A 22244-nucleotide genomic window follows, 5' to 3' on the forward strand; every position below is an offset into this window, starting at 1 on the left:
CAGGATATGGGTTGAACTAGATGGACTTAAAGTCTCCCTTCAACCTTAATAACTATGTTATTATGATTTAAGGGCACAAAAATTAAAAGTTTGAAAATTGCAAAATTTTCAAAATTTTTACCAAATTTCAGATTGATACAGACATCCGCTCAATGCCGACTTTTATTTCCCATTGACTTGCATTGGGGTCGCGTTTTGGATGAAACTCCGACTTTTTTTGCCCTAGTCGGACCAGTTTCATCTGAAACAAATTTTTGTTTCATGAAACCCGATCCGACCAAAGTTTCTCAACTCTACGTTTGGAGAAAACCAGGATTGGGACCCACTGGTCGCCTGGCTCCATGGAGATGTTCGGAGAAGCCAGATTGTGACCCCTGGGTCAATTGGACTGTCATCTTCCTAATCTTCTCATTACCTCTTCTCTGTGTGCTTGCACAGGTTGGGTAATCAACCCTGAAACATGAAGCCAGGTTGTGAAACTCCAGTCAAATGGCCTTTGTATCTGAATGGACTGTAATCTTCCTACACTTTTCGTGTTACCCCCTCTCTGTGCATGCCACAGGTGGTGTAGTCGACCCTGGAAGCTCTGAAGTAACAGCTGCAATTATCCTGGAGAGTCAGCGGAAGGGTTGGACTCTAATTTTCACCATTTTGGGATATTTTTTGCTGGGACTGTTCTACATGTTATCTTCCTGTTTTTGTGGTTCAATAAAGTATTGCCACACTGTTTTACCCTCAATCTGTGTTGTCTGAGTAGCGTTATGCCCATGTTAAAAGGAGAGCAGGAGTACGGCTGGACGATCCTTGGTCCATATGATTGTGGCTAGCGGACCAGGGCGCCCGCCAACACCCCCCCCGTCTCCACATGGTGTTCTTAGGCTTCCAAGCCGCTCCCTTTTTCCTCCAAGCGTATAGATGGTCATTATGCTTAAAAAATTCCATTTTAGTTTCATCAGATCCTAGGACATGCTTCCAAAATTAAGGTCTTTGTTCCTGTGTGCATTTTCAAACATTAATCTGGCTTTTTTGTGTTTGTTTTGGATAAATGGTTTTTTTCTGGAAGAGTGGCCTTTCAATCTATGTTCAGTCTATGTCCATCATCATCTTCACAAGATCTTTTGATTTTGTCCTTGGGTTGATATACACGTCAGACCAAATCACGTTCATCTCTCAAACACAGAACCCTTCTCCTTCCTGAGCGGTATGACAGCTGGACATTCTCGTCTTGTTTGTACTTGCGTATAATTGTCTGTACAGATGAACGAGGTACATTCAATCATCTTGAAATTGTACCCAAAGATGAGCCAGACTTGTGCTAGTCCACAATTCTCTTCCTGATATCTTGGCTGATTTCTTGAGACTTTCCCATGATGCTACACAAAGAAGCAGTGTGTTTCAGGTGCGCATTAAATTTTTTTTACAGGTGTGTCTCTAATTAACTGAGATGTTGCCAAAATCAGAAACTTCTAAACACACAACCTCATCATATGGGCAGTCCAGAACGGTTTAAAGGCATAGTAATATTAGCGTATGTAAACTTTGACTGCAGTAATAAAAATGCCTTAAAACATTCTCTCATTATTCTGGCATTTGGCAAATATTAATAATTATGGCAATCTTAACTGACCTAAAATGGGAAATGTTTATTCTAATTTCGTGTCAGATATTGAGAAAAACATGCATGTGTCTTTTTAATATATAAGTAAAGGAAAAACACTGTATGCACAACTTCAGAAGGTACTCAAGTAGGGCCCCACACCATACATGAATAATAAAGAAAACTTGGCACTCAACTTCTAGAATATTTTTTGGATTTTTTAATGCAGCCAGAAAATAATAGACGTTTCGGCCTCACTGGATTTAATCAGTAACAGACTGCAGTATAGTAGTTAATAGCATTCAGTGTGATAGTAGAAGTGACACCATCATAGTCACTTTAAATGTGCCTGGTCATGCACTAGGCGCTGGGCATGGAGCCTGAATCAAATAGTACCTGGGTGGGTGGGGGTGCCGTGCAGACATCAGTGACCCAGTATCCACTGTTGGTCAGCCGAAACATCTATTTTCTGGCTGCATTAAAAAACAAAAAAATATTCTAGAAGTTGAGTGCCAAGTTTTCTTTATTATTCTTTTTAATATATATACACCGTAGATACACACATATACACACACACACACACACACACACACACACACAATGCATAGCTCTGTGTGTACTTAGAGCTATAGATGTACATTTATACGTAATATTGCATACATACACCCACATATCTAATATGTAATTTATTATCTGTACACTAGTACAATAGATATGAAACAGCAGATGTGAATTAAGGTTACACCTTCAGCTTTATTTTAACCCCTTCACTACCCTCGCCGTACTAGCACTGCTGAAGGAACTGCATTTCTGCCCGCAGCAGTACTATTACGGCGACATGATCACATCTGCCTCCTGCAGAGCGCCGTGGTGATCAGGTGTGGGTGTCAGCTGTATGTGACAGCTGACACCCTGCAGCAATGCCCACGATCGCTGCTAGCACCAATTGTGGGCATTTAACCCCTCTGATGCCGCTGCCAGTAGTGACAGCGGCATAGAGAAGCATCGCGTTATTCTGATGGTGTTGATGGAGACCCCCAGCACCAAGATGGCCAGGAGGTCTTTCCGGGAGGTGGCTTCTCAGCGCCTTCTGAGAGCAGGACCTGAGAGCTTCCTTCCCTGCCTGTCAGATCACTGATCTAATACTCAGCGATCTGCCATTATATAGTAATATCCCATACTGGGACAATGTGATAAAGTTAAAAAAAAAATATTATGTGTAAAAATATTTTTTTTTAAATCCCCAAAGAGGAGGAAAAAAAAATGTACCAATAAATACATGTAAATAAAAAACAAACAATAAAAGTACACATTTGGCATCGCCGCAATCGCAGCGACCCGCTCTATAAAACTGTCCCACTAGTTAACCCCTCCAGTGAACACGGAAAAAAAAAAAAAAAAAAAAACGAGGCAAAAAACAATGCTTTATCATCATACTGCCATACAAAAAGTGTAATAAACTGCGATAAAAAAAGACTGCTGTAAATAAAAATGGTACTGCTGAAAATGTCATCTTGTCCCGCAAAAAACAAGCCGCCATATAGGATCATCAGCAAAAAAGTAAAGGAGTTATAGCTCTAAGAATAAAGCGATGCAAAAATAATTATTTTTTTCTATAAAATAGTTTTTATTGTGTAAAAGAGTCAAAACATAAAAAAATTATATAAATGAGGTATCGCTGTAATCGTACTGACCCGAAGAATAAAGCTGCCTTATCAGTTTTACCACATGCGGAATGGTATATATATAAAAAAAAAATTCCTGAATTGCTGGTTTTTGTTCATTCTGTCTCCCAAAAATCGGAATAGAAAGTGATCAAAAAAATGTCAGCTCGTCCCACAAAAACCACAAGACTGTGGAGGCCAAGATATGAAAAAAATTATAGCTCTCAAAATAAAAAGCCCTGTCTTGTGCCGAAACAGTGGTTTCCCCCCCCACATATGGGGTATCGGCGTACTCAGGAGAAATCGCACAAGAAATTGTATGAAGCAATTTCTCCTGTTACCCTTGTGAAAATTCCAAATATGGAGCTAAATAAGACTTATTTGGGAAAAATTTGATTTTTTTTATATCCACGGCTCTACGATATAACTTTCTGTGAAGCACCTGTGGGTTCTAGGTGCTCAATACAGAACTAGATAAGTTCCCTAAGGGGTCTAGCATCCAAAATGGTGTCACTTGTGTGGGGGTTTCCACTGTTTAGGCACATCAGGGGCTCTTGAAATATGACATGGTGTCCTCTAATTATTCCATCAAATTTTACATTCAAAAAGTCAAATGGGCTCTTTCCCTTCCGAGCCCCTAACAGTAGATTTCCCCCACATATGGGGTATTAACATGCTCAGCGATGCGTGCTGGCCAGCGGGAGACCACAAAACTTGTGACTCAGCAGCGATCACGCTAGCGAGATCGCTATGTGTGACGGGGGCTTTACAGACGGTAGCAGCTTCCAGTCCCCTAATGAGATTATTTAATATGTAAAAAGTGAAAGAGAAATGTTTTAAAAATACGAAATAAAAGTCAAAAGTTCAAATCACACCCCTTTGGCCACGATTTAAAATAAAAAACAAAAACACATTATTAGTATTGCTGCGTTCGCGAAAGTTTGATCTATTAAATTATAAAAAAATATGAAGTAAATTAATCAGATCAGTAAATGGTGTAATGAGAAAAAAATAAAACCGTAAGAATTACTTTTTTTGGCTGCCTTAACACTACAATAAAATGCAATAAGAGGCAATAAAATCATCCTATCTAACCTAAAATGATATGAGTAAAGCGTCAGCTCAGGATGCCAAAAATAGCAAATCACAGAGAACTACATCCTGAAATTTTACGCATCATGGGTCCCTGAAAATGGTGACACAAGCAAAGCTTTTTTTTTTCTCTTGACAAATGTACAATTTTTTCACAGCTTTAAAAAACTATGCATGTTTGGTATCTGCGTAATTGCACTGAGATGATATTGTCCGGTCAGCTTTGCCATGTAGTGAACATGATCAATAAAAAAATGAAAAAGCAATTGTAAAAGTGAACTATTTTTACATTTCAAGTGCACTGAAGTTGCTTTTTTGGGTTTTCCAGTTGTGGTGGTAAAATCCATATTGGTATCCTGTCTTTAAGAAACCTTTAGGCTGTGTACCCACGTTTCAGATAGTATGCGTTTTTTTTTTAACCAAAGATTTTTTATTATATTCAAATGTCGTTATAATTACATTTAGGCAAAGCTTTCAAATCATCTCCATTGCATACAGAAAAAATACACGACATTCAATTTCCTCCCCGTCATAAAAGAGAAGAAAAACAAACCCAACCTCCTCCCTCCCCCCCCTTCCCAACTGCAATACAGACTTTCTCAATGTGATTGTCTCCACTGTAACCACATGGCCCAGATTTTTTCAAAGTGTGCCTCTGTATGTCGTCTTCTATAAATTCTCTCTTCCAATCGGATTACGTTATTCACACGAGTGACAAACTCCCCAATCGTTGGGGGTTCAGCATCGATCCATTTTTGTGCGATCAGCTTACGGGCAATATATAAGAGTTTTGCTATGATGGACTTATAGGCACTCCCCACCGACACCTCCTCCACGTACCCCAACACACACGTTATTGGGTCCCTTCCTATTTCACATCTGTATATCTTCTCAACAAGCCCTATAACCTCCTCCCAATATGACGAGAGTCTTGGACAAGACCAGAGCATATGAAGCATTCCCGCAGGTTCATACCCACATCTTGGACACTCCGCATTGTCCTTCAAACCCATTTTCCTCATAAGTTCTGGGGTCTTATATGTTCTATGTACGATATATAGTTGCGATATCCTACCTGGCTCACTCAAAGAGAGTTTAGGTATGTACTCTAAAATAGTCTCCCATGTTTCATCTACTATTTCTCCCACTTCTCTCTCCCATTTAGATTTTACTGTTAGAGGAAACCCAGCCAAGTAAGAGTATAATAAATCTCTATAGATGGTAGAGATAACGCCTCTCGTACCCCCGGACGCACACACATAGTCCAACACCACATCCCTCTGTACCGTCATATTCGTTGTCTGTTTCTGCGCTTGAAATGCATGCCTGAGACCGAAATATCGAAATTCCCCACTACGTGAGAGTCCAAACTCTTCTTTTAGGACAGAAAAAGGCTTGATCTCGGACCCCTCCAATAGTTGCCACACATATTGCAAACCTCTCCTCTCCCAATCGATATAGTCCTTCAGTTTATATAGTTCCGATAGGTTCACATTATCCCAGATAGGTGTGTATATCGTCAGTTCCTCAACTCTTCTAAGAAGTTTGATATGCTGCCATATTTTGTGCATTAGTCCAAATGTGGGTATGTCCTTCCCAAATCTCCCGAAGCTTCCTGCTTCCAGACCCTGTACCAATGTTCTCTTGTTGGTCATTTGGGCCAAAATTTCCCCCATAACGCTCAAGTTCCCCTCCTCTCGCCAGCCCCTAAAGTGCTGCCCCTGCGTTGCTACAAAGTATATCCATGGATTTGGCGCCGCCAACCCACCCTCTTCCTTCCCCCTTTGCAGTATTTCCAATTTAATTTTTGCTTGTTTTTTCCCCCAGATCAATTCTCTAAAAATGGTATTAATTTTGTAAAATTTTTTCTTTGGGATCCAAACCGGGGCATTATGGAGGACATACATCAACTGAGGCATCATTATCATTTTAATTAGATTCGTCCTCCCCACTATTGATAGTACTAGTTTACACCATGCTGTCATCTTAACTTTGAATTTAACTAGTAATGGGTCCAAGTTTAGTTCGTGAAATCTAGATACAGGCATAGATACCCATATTCCGAGGTATTTAAACTCCTTAACTACCTTCAAGTGTCCAACTGCCTCCCCCACATCTCGACATCCCAACTCTCTATCAATCCCCATGATACATGACTTGTCCCAATTAATTCTCAATCCGGAAAAGAATCCAAATTTCCCTCAGTCAGTGCTTCTCCGCCGTCTTTTAAGAACAGGAGTATATCATCCGCGTATAGGGCGATCTTTTCCTCCAATTCCCCATATCTAAAGCCTTGTATTTCTTTGGAGTTACGAATTTTAATCGCTAACGGTTCCATCGCCACAGCAAACAATAACGGTGACAATGGACATCCCTGACGAGTTCCTCTGAACAACCCAAATGCCTCCGAGGTCTCCCCATTAATCCTAATATATCCTTTCGGGTCTACATACAGTAACTTAACCCAGGAGATAAATCTGTGTCCAAATCCCATACATTTCAATACTGCCCATAAATAATTCCACTCTACCCTGTCAAATGCTTTCCGTGCGTCCAGTGAGGCCACCACCCTTTCCCCCCTATTATCTGCTGGGATTTGAATATTTAAAAACAGTCTTCGCAGGTTAATGGCGGTAGATCTATTTTGTAAGAACCCTGATTGGTCTGGATGTATCAATTTTGGAACAACTCTAGACATTCTTATCGCCAACATTTTGGCTAGTATTTTAACATCTGATGTCAATAACGAGATTGGTCTATAGGATTCTACGGATGAGGCATCTTTCCCTTCCTTAGGAATCACCACGATTACAGCCTCCCTCATAGATCTTGGCAATACCCCCTTCTCTGCTGCCACCTCAAGTACATGCTTAAGTTTAGGCGCTACAATTCCTATTAATTCTTTGTACACTTCTCCCGGGATCCCGTCAGATCCAGGTGACCTGTCATTTGTTAATGATAGGATAGCCTTCTCTATCTCTTCCACAGTAAATAATTCTTCCAAGTTTTGTTTATCAATATCATCTAACTTAGGTAACTCTCTCTTGTAAGTATCTATCCATCTCCAGATCCGAGGCCCTCAATTCCGAAGTATACAATTCTACATAGTATTCCTTAAAACATTCCAATATCCCGGCGGTGTCCTTGTGAACTGCCCCATCTTTAGTGACAATTTTATATATTTGTGAGGGTTTTTTCTGCGCTGCAGTAATCACTGATAATAAGTGTCCCACCTTTTCCCCCTCTTCATAGAACAATGCTTTTCGGAATGCCATTTTCTTATCTATCCCTTGTAAATATAACTTATTTACTTCTTCTTGTGCTTCTTTTAATGCGTTTTGGGTGTCGGCATTGGGTCTAACTATCATTTCTTCCTCTGCCCTGCTGAGCCTATCTGCTGCCTCTTGGTTTACCTGCCTCGTTCGTGTCTTCTGCCTCGAGATATCTCGTATGAATAGTCCCCGCAAGTAAGCTTTCATGGCGTCCCATACTATGAATGGATCCGCAGTGCCTTCGTTTAACTGAAAGAACTCAACAATATCTTTTTTAATAGTTCCCATGTTTAAACATTTGAGCCATTCCAGATGAATTGTCCCCCCTGCTCTCCTCCCTTTCCCCATTCCCAATCTCAGACTAACCTCAACTGCCCTGTGATCGGAGATAAGTCTTTGTAAGTATTCCACCGTCCCAACCATTCTGTCCATGCCCCTATTACCTAGTGCTAAATCTATGCGTGATAAAGTGTGATACGAAGACGAATAACACGAAAAGCATTTCTTCCCCTCATTACGTACTCTCCATAAGTCTATCATATCCATTTCGCTAACATATGTCCCAAATGGAGTCATCTTGTCTTTCCTAGGGCAATTTCCCCCATTGCCCGCCCGATCCCAATACTCATTCATAACATTATTAACGTCTCCTAATATTAGCACTGGACAATCCCCTCTCCCCCCAATCCACTCAAAAACCTCCTGCAGTTTCTTTTTCGAATATGGGGGTGGGATATAGAGGGCCACCACAATTATGCATATTCCAGAAATTCGACAACGCAGAGAAACAAACTGTCCGTCCTTATCTATGTAAGAATCAATTTCTTCATAATGAGTATGAGAGTGTATCAGTACAGATACTCCCCTTGCGTAAGCCGAATACATAGAGTGATAGGCCCGAGAGACCCATTTTTTCTCCAACCAATTTTCCTTTCCTTTAATCAACTGAGTTTCTAATAGACATGCAATAGCTGGGTTATGCTTTCTAATTTCTGCCATAACTGCCGCTCTTTTATTTGGATCTGATACTCCCCGTACGTTCCAACTTAGAATTTTTGCATCACCACTCATTATGTCCTAAAAATATAAAATATAACCGGTCTCCTGTGGTCACTATATTACATTGCAGTAAATGAACTCCCCCATAACAAGACCCCCCCTGTCCCCCTCCACTCCCCCCCCCTCCCCTCCATCCCAATCTAGCTGATTCTCTCTTTCCAACGAGAGAGGGTACAGCCAGCACCCGATTACTTCAAACCCATGTAAAGCCACTGAGTCTCCTTCGTTTGGCGTCCATCACTCCCTCCATCAAAAACAAAAATACTCATCAATACTCATCAGGCCGCATAACATTTTCTAACAAGGATAGTGCAATAATCATCAAAAAACACCCGGGGATCAACACCCCTAAAAATATTTCTGAAAAACCAGGTGTCTCGGGGCACAACATCAAAAAGAAAAAAGGATATATGTCCGAGAGTCACTACTTCATCCTTCTCCGTCTCTCTCTGCTCCCAGCTTGGAACGATTGTTCTCCATCCATTTGACGGCTTCTTCTGGGGTCGGGAAGAACTGAACAGACCCCAACGCTGCTACTCTCAGTTTAGCAGGATACATCATAGAATACTTCACTCCCAGCGCTCTCATTCCTCTCTTGACCTCGCCAAATTTCATCCGCATTTTCTGGACCTCTGCTGAATAGTCCGGATATATTTCAATACGGCTTCCATTAAACGTGAGGTCCTGCAGCTTCCTGGCTTCCCGGAGGATAGTCTCTCTATCTCTGCAATTCAGTATCCTGGCCAGCATAGTACGGGGGGCACTACCCGGCGGGAGGGGTCGTAGGGGGACACGGTGTGCTCTCTCCACCGCGAACACCCTGGAAAGCGTGTCTCTGTCGATCTTGGATAGGATCCATTGCTCAATAAAGTCGGTGGGGTCGTTGCCCTCTGCTTTTTCCGGAAAGCCCACAAATCTGAGATTGTTCCTCCTTGATCTATTTTCCAAATCGTCCTGCTTTAAGTGCACTTCTGATATCTTTTGGGCATGCTGGGTCTGAGTTTTCTGCATTTTGTTTACAGAGTCCTCAGTGGTGCTCACTCTCTCTTCCACAGCACCCATCCTGGTATCTGCTTTGTTCAGTGCCTCCTTAATGCCAGTGATTTCTTCTTTAATCTTATCAACCCGGCTATTCAACCTAGTCAGTGTCCTCTTGCAGAACGACACCACCATAAAGGCATCTTTCAAGGTTGGCTCTCTCTCACTGGTCTCATCATCAGCTCCACTGTCCTCCTCCTCAGACACACACCCAGGGGCAGCGACCTCCCCTCCCCCTCTTCTCCTGCTATCAGCATCTCCTGCGGCTTCATCGCTCATCCCCTCTCCCTCCAGCACTATACCTTCTTCGGTGTCCCCCTCCTCCTCTCTTGCAAAGCGCTGCAGCTTCTGAAGGATCTGTGACCTTTTACCAAAGCTCTCAGATTGTCTCCGCGCCTCCTCCACTTTCCCGGCGCCATCTTGTGAAGTCACGCTGCCATCCTCCCCGATATCTTTCTGCCTCCTTCTCCCCATCTCGGCGCTCCTCTGCACTCCCGGCGTCTCCTCCCGACTCTTGGGCACTCACTGTGCCAATAGATGTGCCCAGGTCAGTGTTAGAACGGCCTGATTAAGGATATTTCATAAAGCTGACGGCGGAGCTCCTCTGCCTAGCGTCCACTCACATCCGCGCTAGGCCACGCCCCCTTAGTATGCGTTTTTGACACGTTTTTCGACGCGAAAACGCATACAGAATGCACCCCCCATGCATTCCTATGGCATTCCGCACATGCTGTGCTAATGCTGCGATTTTTTCCGCAGCGGAATCACATAGCAGAAAAAAAACGCAGCAAGCTCATTATTTTTGCGGAATCGCCTCTATTCTGCACACATAGGAATGCATTGATCCGCTTACTTTCCGCATGTGGCTATGCCCACCATGCGCAAAGTGCGCGGATCATGTGCGGATGGTACCCACAGTCTGGAGGAGAGGAGACTGTCCTCCAGGCCCTGGGTACCATATCCCTGTAAAAAAAAGAATAAAAAATAAAAAATTCGGGTTATACTCACCTTCTGGCGTCCCGCGCAGCCTTACCAATGCTCCCGCCAACTCCCGTTCCCAGTAATGCCTTGCGGCAAGGACCTGTGATGACGTAGGTCTTGCGAGACCGCTATGTCATCAAAGGTCATTATCGCAAGGCATCGCTGGGGACGGGAGCATTGCTGAGGCCTGGGGACGCTGCGCGGGACGCCGGAAAGTGTGAATATCACAATTTTTTTTTTTTTTAATTATTGTTGCTTGAACCTCTAGGTTCAAGCAACATATTGTAATCTGATTTCTTATATTTATAGTGCTTTGAAGAAAGCACTATCATGTAATCCGAACGCTGCTAACTTATTATAGTGCTTTGAAGAAAGCACTATCGTGTAATCCGAACGCTGCTAACTTATTCTTCTTCTATTATTCAGTTGATTTCCGCAATTAATGCGGCCCGAACCGCTACACGCACAAACTCCGTTGAGGCGTCGTTTCGAAGCCAGCGTCAATGAGTGGTGTGCTAAGTATTTTTAGTGTCGATCGGATTTGTAGTTTTTGCGCAATTTGCGTTTGAAAAAAAATGTTCCTGTCATTGGAATGCATTGTCTCAATGCATTTCAATGGGAAAATTTTTCCATGGGAATACATGGGGCAGTCGTGAGGCGATTCAAATGGCAGTTAAGCTCATTGATATGCGCAGTCAGACCCAGTTACTATGCCAACGCCTACGAACTTTACATGACCCCACCAGGACACAGTTTCTGCCAGATATCAGCTCTTAAAGCGAAACCCAAAGCACAAATGCAAATCTAGATTCATCACATGACGCATGCCCCCGAGAATGGGCCCCGCCCACCAAACCGGACCCAGAGTGGCCCCGCCCACCAAGCCAGACCCAGAGGGGTTCCCGCCCACTACATCGGACCCACAGTGGCCCCGCCCACCAAATCGGACCCAGTGGCCCCGCCCACCAAATCGGACCCAGAGTGGCCCCGCCCACCAAATCGGACCCAGAGTGCCCCCGCCCACCAAATCAGACCCAGAGTGGCCTCGCCCACCAAATCAGACCCAGAGTGGCCCCGCCCACCAAATCAGACCCAGAGTGGCCCCGCCCTCCAAATCAGACCCAGAGTGGCCCCGCCCACCAAATCAGACCCAGAGTGGCCCCTCCCACCAAACCGGACCCTGAGGGGCCCCACCCACCAAATCAGACCCAGAGTGGCCCCGCCCACCAAATCAGACCCAGAGTGGCCCCTCCCACCAAACCGGACCCTGAGGGGCCCCACCCACCAAATCGGACCCAGAGGGGCTCCGCCCATAAAATCAGACCCTAAGGGGACCCACCCACAAAATCGGACCCTGAGGGGCAACACCCACAAAATCGGACCCTGAGGGGCCTCGGCCACAAAATCGGACCCTGAGAGGCCCCGGCTACGAAATCGGACCCTGAGGGATCCCGTCCACCAATTCAAGACCTGAGGAGCCCAGGCCACCGAATCAGATGAGGGGCCCCACCCACCAAATCAGACCCTGAGGGGCCGCACAGGCCAAAGTGGCCCTTGAGAGGCACTCACAGTTAAAACGGATCCTGAGTTGAAATTCTTGCAGGGGCAGCAGGTCTCTCTTAAAGGGGCAGCCCGAGCACCATTTCAAAGCACTATCTGTACTTCCTTCAGGAAATACACATCTAGTTATAGTGCTTTGAAGAAAGCACTATCTTGCAATCCGAACGCTGCTAACTTATTATAGTGCTTTGAAAAAAGCACCATCTTGTAATTCGAACGCTGCTAACTTATTATAGTGGTTTGAAAAAACCACTATATTGTAATCCGAATGCTGCTACCTCTTATTAGGCTGGGTTCACACGTAGCGGAACTCTCGCGGAAATTGCCGCGAGAGTTCCGGAATTCCATTCCGCTGGAAAATCGCATTTTAAATTCCCTCGATTTTCCCGCAGAAAAACTAGCATTTTGCAAGCGTAATTAGCTTGCAAAATGCTAGCGTTTTCCAAGCGATCTGTAGCATCGCTTGGAGAACTGATTGACAGGTTGGTCACACTCGTCAAACATAGTGTTTGACAAGTGTGACCAACTTTTTACTACTGAGGCCGCCTATGCAGCATCAGTAGTAAAAGATAAAATTTAAAAAATAATAAAAATGGTGTTATTCTTACCTTCCGAGGGGCCCCCCCGTCCACCGAATCGGACCCTGAGCGGCCCCCCGTCCACCGAATCGGACCCTGAGGGGCCCCCCGACCACCGAATCAGACCCTGAGGGGCCCCCTGACCACCAAATCGGACCCTGAGGGGCCCCGACCACCAAATCGGACCCTGAGGGGCCCCGACCACCAAATCGGACCCTGAGGGGACCCGACCACCAAATCGGACCCTGAGGGGACCCGACCACCAAATCGGACCCAGACTGGCCTCGCCCACCAAATCTGACCCAGAGTGGCCCCGACCACTAAATCAGACTCAGAGGGGCCCCGCCCACCAAATCAGACCCTGAGGGGCCCCACCCACCAAATCAGATCGCGTCCACCAATTGAAGCCCTGAGGAGCCCAGGCCACTGCATCGGATCCTGAGGGTTCCCACCCACCAAATCAGACCCAGAGGGGCCCCGTCCACCAAATTGGACCCAGAGGGGCCCCGTCCACCAAATTGGACCCAGAGGGGCCCCGCCCACCAAATCAGACCCAGAGGGGCCCCGTCCACCAAATCGGACCCTGAGGGGCCCCGCCCACCAAATCGGATCCTGAGGGGCCCCGCCCACCAAATCAGACCCTGAGGGGCCCCGCCCACCAAATCGGATCCTGAGGGGCCCCGCACACAAAATTGGATCCTGAGGGGCCCCGCACACAAAATCGGATCCTATGGGGCCCCGCCCACAAAATTGGACCCTGTGGTTCCCTTCCCACCAAATTGGACCCTGTGGGGCTCCACCCACCAAATCGGACCCAGAGTCGCCCCGCCCACCATATCGGACCCTGTGGGTCACCCCCCAAATAGAACCCTGTGGGGCACCGCCCACCAAATCGGACCCTGAGGGGCCCCACCCACAAAATCAGACCCTGAGGGGCCCCACCCACAAAATCAGACCCAGAGGGGCCCCGTCCACCAAATCGGACCCAGAGGGGCCCCGCCCACCAAATCAGACCCAGAGGGGCCCCGTCCACCAAATCGGACCCTGAGGGGCCCCGTCCACCAAATCGGACCCTGAGGGGCCCCGCCCACCAAATTGGATCCTGAGGGGCCCCACCCACCAAATCAGACCCTGAGGGGCCTCACCCACCAAATCGGATCCTGAGGGGCCCCGCACACAAAATTGGATCCTGAGGGGCCCCGCACACAAAATCGGATCCTATGGGGCCCCGCCCACAAAATTGGACCCTGTGGTTCCCTTTCCACCAAATTGGACCCTGTGGGGCTCCACCCACCAAATCGGACCCAGAGTCGCCCCGCCCACCATATCGGACCCTGTGGGTCACCCCCCAAATAGAACCCTGTGGGGCCCCGCCCACCAAATCGGACCCTGAGGGCCCCCACCCACAAAATCAGACCCAGAGTGGCCTCGCCCACCAATTCAAGCCCTGAGGAGCCCAGGTCACTGAATCGGATTCTGAGGGGCCCCACCCACCAAATCAGACCCTGAGGGGCCCCACAGGCCAAAGTGGCCCGAGAGGCACCCACAGTTAAAACGGATCCTGAGTTGAAAGTCTTGCAGGGCAGCAGGCAAGTCTCTCTTAAAGGGGCAGCCCAGGCACCATTTCAAAGCACTATCTGTACTTCCTTCAGGAAATACACATCTAGGGTTAAGGTTCCACTGGGATCTCTTGGGATCCACTAGGGTTAGGGATCCACTGTGATCCCCCGAGATACTTTAACTTATGGGATCCACTGGGATCTCCAGGGAAACTTTAACTTATGGGATCCACTGGGATCTCCAGGGAAACTTTAACTTATGGGATCCACTGGGATCCCCCGGGATAATTTAACTTATGGGATCCATGGGGATCCACTGTGATACTTTAACTTATGGGATCCACTGGGATCTCCAGGGAAGCTAACTTATGGAATTCACTGGGATCCACCGGGATAATTTAACTTATGGGATCCACCGGGATACTTTAACTTATGGGATCCACTGGGATCTCCAGGGAAACTTTAACTTATGGGATCCACTGGGATCTCCAGGGAAACTTTAACTTATGGGATCCACTGTGATCCCCCGGGATAATTTAACTTATGGGATCCATGGGGATCCACTGTGATACTTTAACTTATGGGATCCACTGGGATCTCCAGGGAAGCTAACTTATGGAATTCACTGGGATCCACCGGGATAATTTAACTTATGGGATCCACCGGGATACTTTAACTTATGGGATCCACTGGGATACTTTAACTTATGGGATCCACTGGGATCTCCAGGGAAACTTTACTTATGGGATCCACTGGGATCTCCAGGGAAGCTAACTTATGGGATCCACTGGGATCTCCAGGGAAACTAACTTATGGAATTCACTGGGATCCACCGGGATAATTTAACTTATGGGATCCACTGGGATAATTTAACTTATGGGATCCACAGGGATCTCCAGGGAAGCCAACTTATGGGATCCACTAGGATCTCCAGGGAAACTTTAACTTATGGAATTCACTGGGATCCACCGGGATAATTTTACTTATGGGATCCACTGGGATCTCCAGGGAAACCTTACTTATGGGATCCACTGGGATCTCCAGGGAAACTAACTTATGGAATTCACTGGGATCCACCGGGATAATTTAACTTATGGGATCCACTGGGATACTTTAACTTATGGGATCCACTGGGATCTCCAAGCAAACTAACTTATGGAATCCACTGGGATCTTTTGTGATCCACTGGGATAAAAATTGGTATGTTCTGCAATGTTTTGGGCTAATTATTATTATTGAATTGATTTCCGCAATTAATGCGGCCCGAACCGCTACACGCACAGACTCCGTTGAGCCGTCGTTTCGAAGCCAGCGTCCACAAGTGGTGTGCTAAGTATTTTTCTTGTTGATAGGATTTGTAGTTTTTGCGCAATTTGCGTTTGAAATTTATTTTTCCCGACATTAAAATGCATTGGCTCAATGCATTTCAATAGGAACATTTTGCCATAGGAATACATGGGGCAGTCGTGAGGCGATTCAAATTTGAGGACCAGTTGCGGCAGTTAAGCTCATTGATATGCGCAGACAAACCCACCCACAAAATCAGACCCTGAGGGGCCCCACCCACAAAATCAGACCCAGAGTGGCCCCGCCCACCAATTCAAGCCCTGAGGAGCCCAGGCCACCAAATCGGACCCTGAGGGGCCCCACCCACCAAAATAGGACCCTGAGGGGCCTCACAGGCCAAGGTGGCCCCTGGGAGGCACCCACAGTTAAAACGGATCCCGAGTTGAAAGTCTTGCAGGGGCAGCAGGCAAGTCTCTCTTAAAGGGGCAGCCCAGGCACCATTTCAAAGCACTATCTGTACTTCCTTCAGGAAATACACATCTAGTTATTCAGTTGATTTCCGCAATTAATGCGGCCCGAACCGCTACACGCACAGACTCCGTTGAGGCGTCGTTTCGAAGCCAGCGTCCATGAGTGGTGTGCTAAGTATTTTTCGTGTCTATCGGATTTGTAGTTTTGGCGCAATTTGCGTTTGAAAAATTTTTTCCCCGTCATTGGAATGCATTGTCTCAATGCATTTCAGTGGGAACATTTTGCCATAGCAATACATGGGGCAGTCGTGAGGCGATTCAAATTTGAGGACCAGTTGCGGCAGTTAAGCTCATTGATATGCGCAGGCAGACCCAGTTACTATGCCAACGCCTACGAACTTTACATGACCCCACCAGGACACAGTTTCTGCCAGATAATATCAGCTCTTAAAGCGAAACCCAAAGCACAAATGCAAATCTAGCTTCATCACATGACGCATGCCCCTGAGAGAGAATGTGCGCCAAAGTGGATGTAGAAGCCCAGTGTGCCAAACTGGCTCTTAAAGGGCAGGTGCACCAAGTCGGAGGCTGAGCCACCCCGGCCTCCAAATCGGAGGCTGAGCCACCCCGGCCTCCAAATCGGAGGCTGAGCCACCCCGGCCTCCAAATCGGAGGCTGAGCCACCCCGGCCTCCAAATCGGAGGCTGAGCCACCCCGGCCTCCAAATCGGAGGCTGAGCCACCCCGGCCTCCAAATCGGAGGCTGAGCCACCCCGGCCTCCAAATCGGAGGCTGAGCCACCCCGGCATTTAAATCAAAGGCTGAGCCACCCCGGCCTCCAAATCACAGGTCAAAGAGGCCCCTGAGAGGCACCCACAGTTAAAACGGATCCTGAGTTGAAAGTCTTGCAGGGGCAGCAGGCAAGTCTCTCAAAGGGGCAGCCCAGGCACCATTTCAAAGCACTATCTGTACTTCCTTCAGGAAATACACATCTAGTTGTTATTCGACTTCTTCTCCGCGTTTTCTGCAATTAATGCGGCCCGAACCACTCAGCGCAGAGACCCCATTCAGGCGGCGTTTAGAAGCCCTCGGTGGGGACAGGTGTGCTATGTATTTTTGGAGTCGATCCGATTTGTAGTTTAAAAAAAAACAAAAAACCCTTTTAAGCTAAAATTTTCCCATAGGAATTAATGGCGACCTTTCCATGACCCCCAACTGACATGGATTGAAGCCACAGCGCAGGTGCAGTGACCTTACAAAGATGGCAGCTATGCAAATGCAGCTTCCACACGTGACCCGTATTAGCTAATAGAAGCTGACAGATCGCTGATTCCAGGTCTTAAAGGTGCAGCGCGCCAATGGCTTCTGAAAAGCCCCACTCAGTGATGGCTAACATTGGCACTCCAGCTGTTGTAAAACTACAACTCCCAGCATGCCCTTGCAACCTGCAGTAGTTGAGGCAGCAGTTGAGGCATGCTGGGAGTTGTAGTTCTCCAACAGCTGGAGTGCCAAGGTTCGCCATCACTGCAGTCAGACGCCAAAGTGGCTTTAGAAGCCCAGTGTGCCAAAGTGGCCCCTGAGGGGCCTGGAGCGCCAAAGTGGCCCCCGAGGCAAAGTGGCAGCATGTGTCAACATGGCCAAAGTGGCTACCAAGTGGCCAAAGTGGCTACCGAGGTGCCGAATGTGCCAAAGTGGCTACCGAGGGGCCGAATGTGCCAAAGTGGCTACCAAGTGGCTACCGAGGAGCCGAATGTGCCAAAGTGATTACCAAGTGGCTACTGAGGTGTCGAATTTGCCAAAGTGGCTGCAAAGGTGCCGAATGTGCCAAAGTGGTTACCAAGTGGCCAAAGTGGCTCCCGAGGTGCCGAATGTGCCAAAGTGGCTCCCAAGTGGCCAAAGTGGCTACCGACGTGCCGAATGTGCCAAAGTGGCTACAGAGGTGCCGAATGTGCCAAAGTGGCTACTAAGTGGCCACCGAGGTGCCAAATGTGCTAAAGTGGCTACCAAGTGGCCAAAGTGGCTACAGAGGTGCCAAATGTGCTAAAGTGGCTACCAAGTGGCCAAAGTGGTACAGAGGTGCCGAATGTGCCAAAGTGGTTACCAAGTGGCCAAAGTGCCTACAGAGGTGCCAAATGTGCCAAAGTGGCTACCAAGTGGCCAAAGTGGCTACTGAAGTGCCGAATGTGCCAAAGTGGCTACCAAGTGGCCAAAGTGGCTACCGAGGTGCCGAAGTGGCTACCAAGTGGCCAAAGTGGCTACAGAGGTGCCGAATGTGCCAAAGTGGCTACCAAGTGGCTACTGAGGTGTCGAATGTGACAAAGTGGCTACCAAGTGGCTACAGAGGTGCCGAATGTGCCAAAGTGGCTACGAAGTGGCTACCGAGGTGCCAAATGTGCTAAAGTGGCTACCAAGTAGCCAAAGTGGCTACCGAGGTGCCGAATGTGCCAAAGTGGCTACCAAGTGGCTACCGAGGTGCCAAATGTGCTAAAGTGGCTACCAAGTGGCCAAAGTGGAACAGAGGTGCCGAATGTGCCAAAGTGGCTACCAAGTGGCCAAAGTGCCTACAGAGGTGCCGAATGTGCCAAAGTGGCTACCAAGTGGCCAAAGTGGCTACAGAGGTGCCAAATGTGCTAAAGTGGCTACCAAGTGGCCAAAGTGGCTACCAAGTGGCCAAAGTGGTACAGAGGTGCCGAATGTGCCAAAGCGGCTACCAAGTGGCCAAAGTGCCTACAGAGGTGCCGAATGTGCCAAAGCGGCTACCAAGTGGCCAAAGTGGCTACCGAGGTGCCGAATGTGCCAAAGTGGCTACCAAGTGGCCAAAGTGGCTACCAAGGTGCCTAATGTGCCAAATTGGCTACCAAGTGGCCAAAGTGGCTACTAAGGTGCCAAATGTGCTAAAGTGGCTACCAAGTGGCCAAAGTGGCTACCAAGGTGCCGAAGTGGCTACCAAGTGGCCAAAGTGGCTACAGAGGTGCCGAATGTGCCAAAGTGGCTACCAAGTGGCTACTGAGGTGTCGAATGTGCCAAAGTGGCTACGAAGTGGCTACCGAGGTGCCAAATGTGCTAAAGTGGCTACCAAGTAGCCAAAGTGGCTACCGAGGTGCCGAATGTGCCAAAGTGGCTACCGAGGTGCCAAATGTGCTAAAGTGGCTACCAAGTAGCTAAAGTGGCTACCGAGGTGCCGAATGTGCCAAAGTGGCTACTAAGTGGCCAAAGTGGTACCGAGGTGCCGAATGTGCGAAAGTGGCTACTAAGTGGCCAAAGTGGTACCGAGGTGCCGAACGTGCCAAAGTGGCTACCGAGGGGCTGTGTGCACCAAAGTGGCTACCAAAGATTCCTGCATGCCAAAATGGCTACTAAGGGGCCAAAGTGGCTAACAAGGGGCACCACACATCAAAGTGGCTACCAAGGGGCCAAAATGGCTACCTGGGGCAGGGACATGCATGCCAGACTTGCTCCTGAGGTTCATTGGCACCAAAGTGGTTTCTGAGGGGCCCTGGGATCCAGACTGGCTCCTGAGGAGGCCCGCACATAGTGGGTCTTGGGTTTCACATACTAAAGTGGCCCCTGAGAGGCCTTGCATGGCAGACTGGCTCCTGAAAGGCCCCGACATCATAGTGGCTGTTGAGGGGACACGCCATGCCAAAGTGGCTTGTGAGGGGCTGTACTATGCCAGTTGCTCTGGCTTTTACCAACCTAAGATGATTCGCACCACAACAGAGTACCCTTAAGGACTAATCAGATCTTGTCACGTCCTTTGACACCGCTCCCGACATTGGATATAGCGTGTACAGCATAAGAATTCTTCTCTTCCTACCAGGTGTGTTTTCTGTCCTGCCCTCCAACCCATGTATTGTTATGAACTCTGTATTTATGGATTTTATTGTAACCCTCCCTTTATAAAAAAAAAAAAAAAAAGTATATATTATATAAAGAATATAGGATAATATACAAAAGAAAAAAAAAAAAATAAAATAAATAAATAAATAAATAAATATATATATATATAGTTTACATGTTGTTTCATTTTGGGTGTTTATTCTTGATATATTGTTATTAAGTCACAGCTGACTGTATATTTTAACGGAGTGGATAAAATTATATGGGAAGGCACTAGTGCACGCCAAAAGTCTGTGTGGTACCCTGCTTCCTGTTCCATTTCAAAGGTTTTAATTTTTAAAATGTGAGAGTTTCTGATTTACTAAAAGCTGTGGCCACCACCACCCATTTACAATTTACAAAGTTGTTTGTGTTTTTACTTCATATTGTCAAAGGGGCATGAAGCGTAAGAGCATCTGGTGTGTGTGGTGCAGTACTAGCACAGGCTTCCTGTTCTCTGACTTGGCATAAAACATTCTAATTCGCTTTCCTTTGATTTTAAAGCTATATGTAAGTAATCATAAGAGGAGAGGGAAGATAAAAACCTTCCAAAACGACAATAAAGGTCAAAATATATAAAATTGCTTTATTGGACACAGGGCAAGGAACAATACAGATTAGAAGTTATAGCTGATAGCTTGTTACAGAAAGGCACCGTGATCTACATATGCTGCTTCAATATAACCCATATATAAGGGGGACAGAAAAATATAACCCTCATTTCATATGACAAAACATAGCATATTCAATTGAATAGTGATAGCACTAAGAAGCACTAAGGGCAATGAGTACGTCCCACATATCAACAAATGTGCAATTGCACACAGGTAAAGTGAGAGGTCCAATGCCCGCCCCTGCATACTGCTTCAATATAACCCATATAAGGGGGGTAGAAACATATATCCCTCATTACCCATACAATGACAAGGCATAGCACATTCAATTGAACAATAGTAGCACAAAAAGTGCACTGAGGATAACCATGTAATAGGTAATAAACGTCCTACATACCAAATATGTGCAAGTGCAAGCAGGCAAAATGAAAGGTCCGGTGCCGGCCCCGACGTGCGTTTCGGGAACCTTCGTAATCATACTGTAGTGTGTGTACACTTATACACTGCCTTATAAGGGCTAGTACACACAGTCCGATTTTTACATCCGAATTCGACCGATTATTTATTCTGACTGTGTGTACTAGCCCTAAATGTGACTTCATTAGCTACATAAATATAGCTTGTTTCCATTATGGCCGTCCCTATTAAAATCTGCCGAAAGCAGACAGACTTTACTTTAGCAGAGTCTACCTGTGAGAACTTGCTGCTAGAGAGATTATTCGTTGCAATCAGAATTTCTAGTGAAATCAATAAATCAAACTGAGCACCCACAATTTCTTACATACAGACTCTGTCTAGGACAGTCTGCCTATTCTTCACAAGTGTTCGGACCCCGTTTATTTCATCATTGTTGGTCCCAGCGTCCACTTGAAGCAAATGGCGGTGACCTCACACAGGTCCTTTAGCCTGCACCCAATATTATATGATGGTCACATCACTACATCACCCCCATTGGCTTCATATACAACCCATCCCAGGTTGTGCCATCGCTATACACAACATTCATATTCTCACTTTACTTTCTTACAGTCAACACCTGATACACTGCTGTAAAGCTGGCAGCGCTGTTCAAGCACCATGTATTTCCTTCAGAAAATGCCCATCTAATTATTTTTAACATTTTATCTTTTACTATTTAAGCTACATAGGCAGCCTCAATAGTAAAAAGTTGGTCACACTCGTCAAACACTATGTTTGACGAGTGTGACCAACCTGTCAATCACATTCCAAGCGATGCTTCAAATCGCTTGGAATGCGCTTGAATTCCGCATGAGAAAATCGCGGGAAAAACGCCTGTTTTCCGCGGGAAAAACGCATGAGAATTCCATGCGTTTTTCCAAAGGCGAGAGTTGCGGAAATGCTGCAGAAATTTTAGCAGCATCTCTGCAACGTGGGTACATAGCCTTAAGATATTAGACATTAACAGTTCAGCTTATATTAGCCTTGTATTTCCTGTAATTTTCCCAACATGTGGACCGCATAGCTACTTTATCAATCTGTAGTGGGAAAGCGTATGCTTATAGTATCATCCAATTACTGCATAGTTTCGTTATCCATGTTTAGTGAGAAATGTTGTGTTCATAGTATGGTAAAAC

General features: G+C 46.5%; 1 protein-coding gene across 5 annotated transcripts in view; it reads right to left on the reverse strand.

Annotated features, from left to right (window-relative positions):
* Positions 1-22244, reverse strand: part of ANKS1A (ankyrin repeat and sterile alpha motif domain containing 1A) — a 537122-nt gene that overhangs the window by 251484 nt on the left and 263394 nt on the right. The gene's annotated exons all lie outside the window — the stretch shown is intronic.

The sequence above is a fragment of the Dendrobates tinctorius genome, unplaced genomic scaffold (assembly GCF_039654945.1).
Source record: "Dendrobates tinctorius isolate UK_male_01 unplaced genomic scaffold, ASM3965494v1 ptg000045l, whole genome shotgun sequence".
Classification (NCBI taxonomy): domain Eukaryota; kingdom Metazoa; phylum Chordata; class Amphibia; order Anura; family Dendrobatidae; genus Dendrobates; species Dendrobates tinctorius.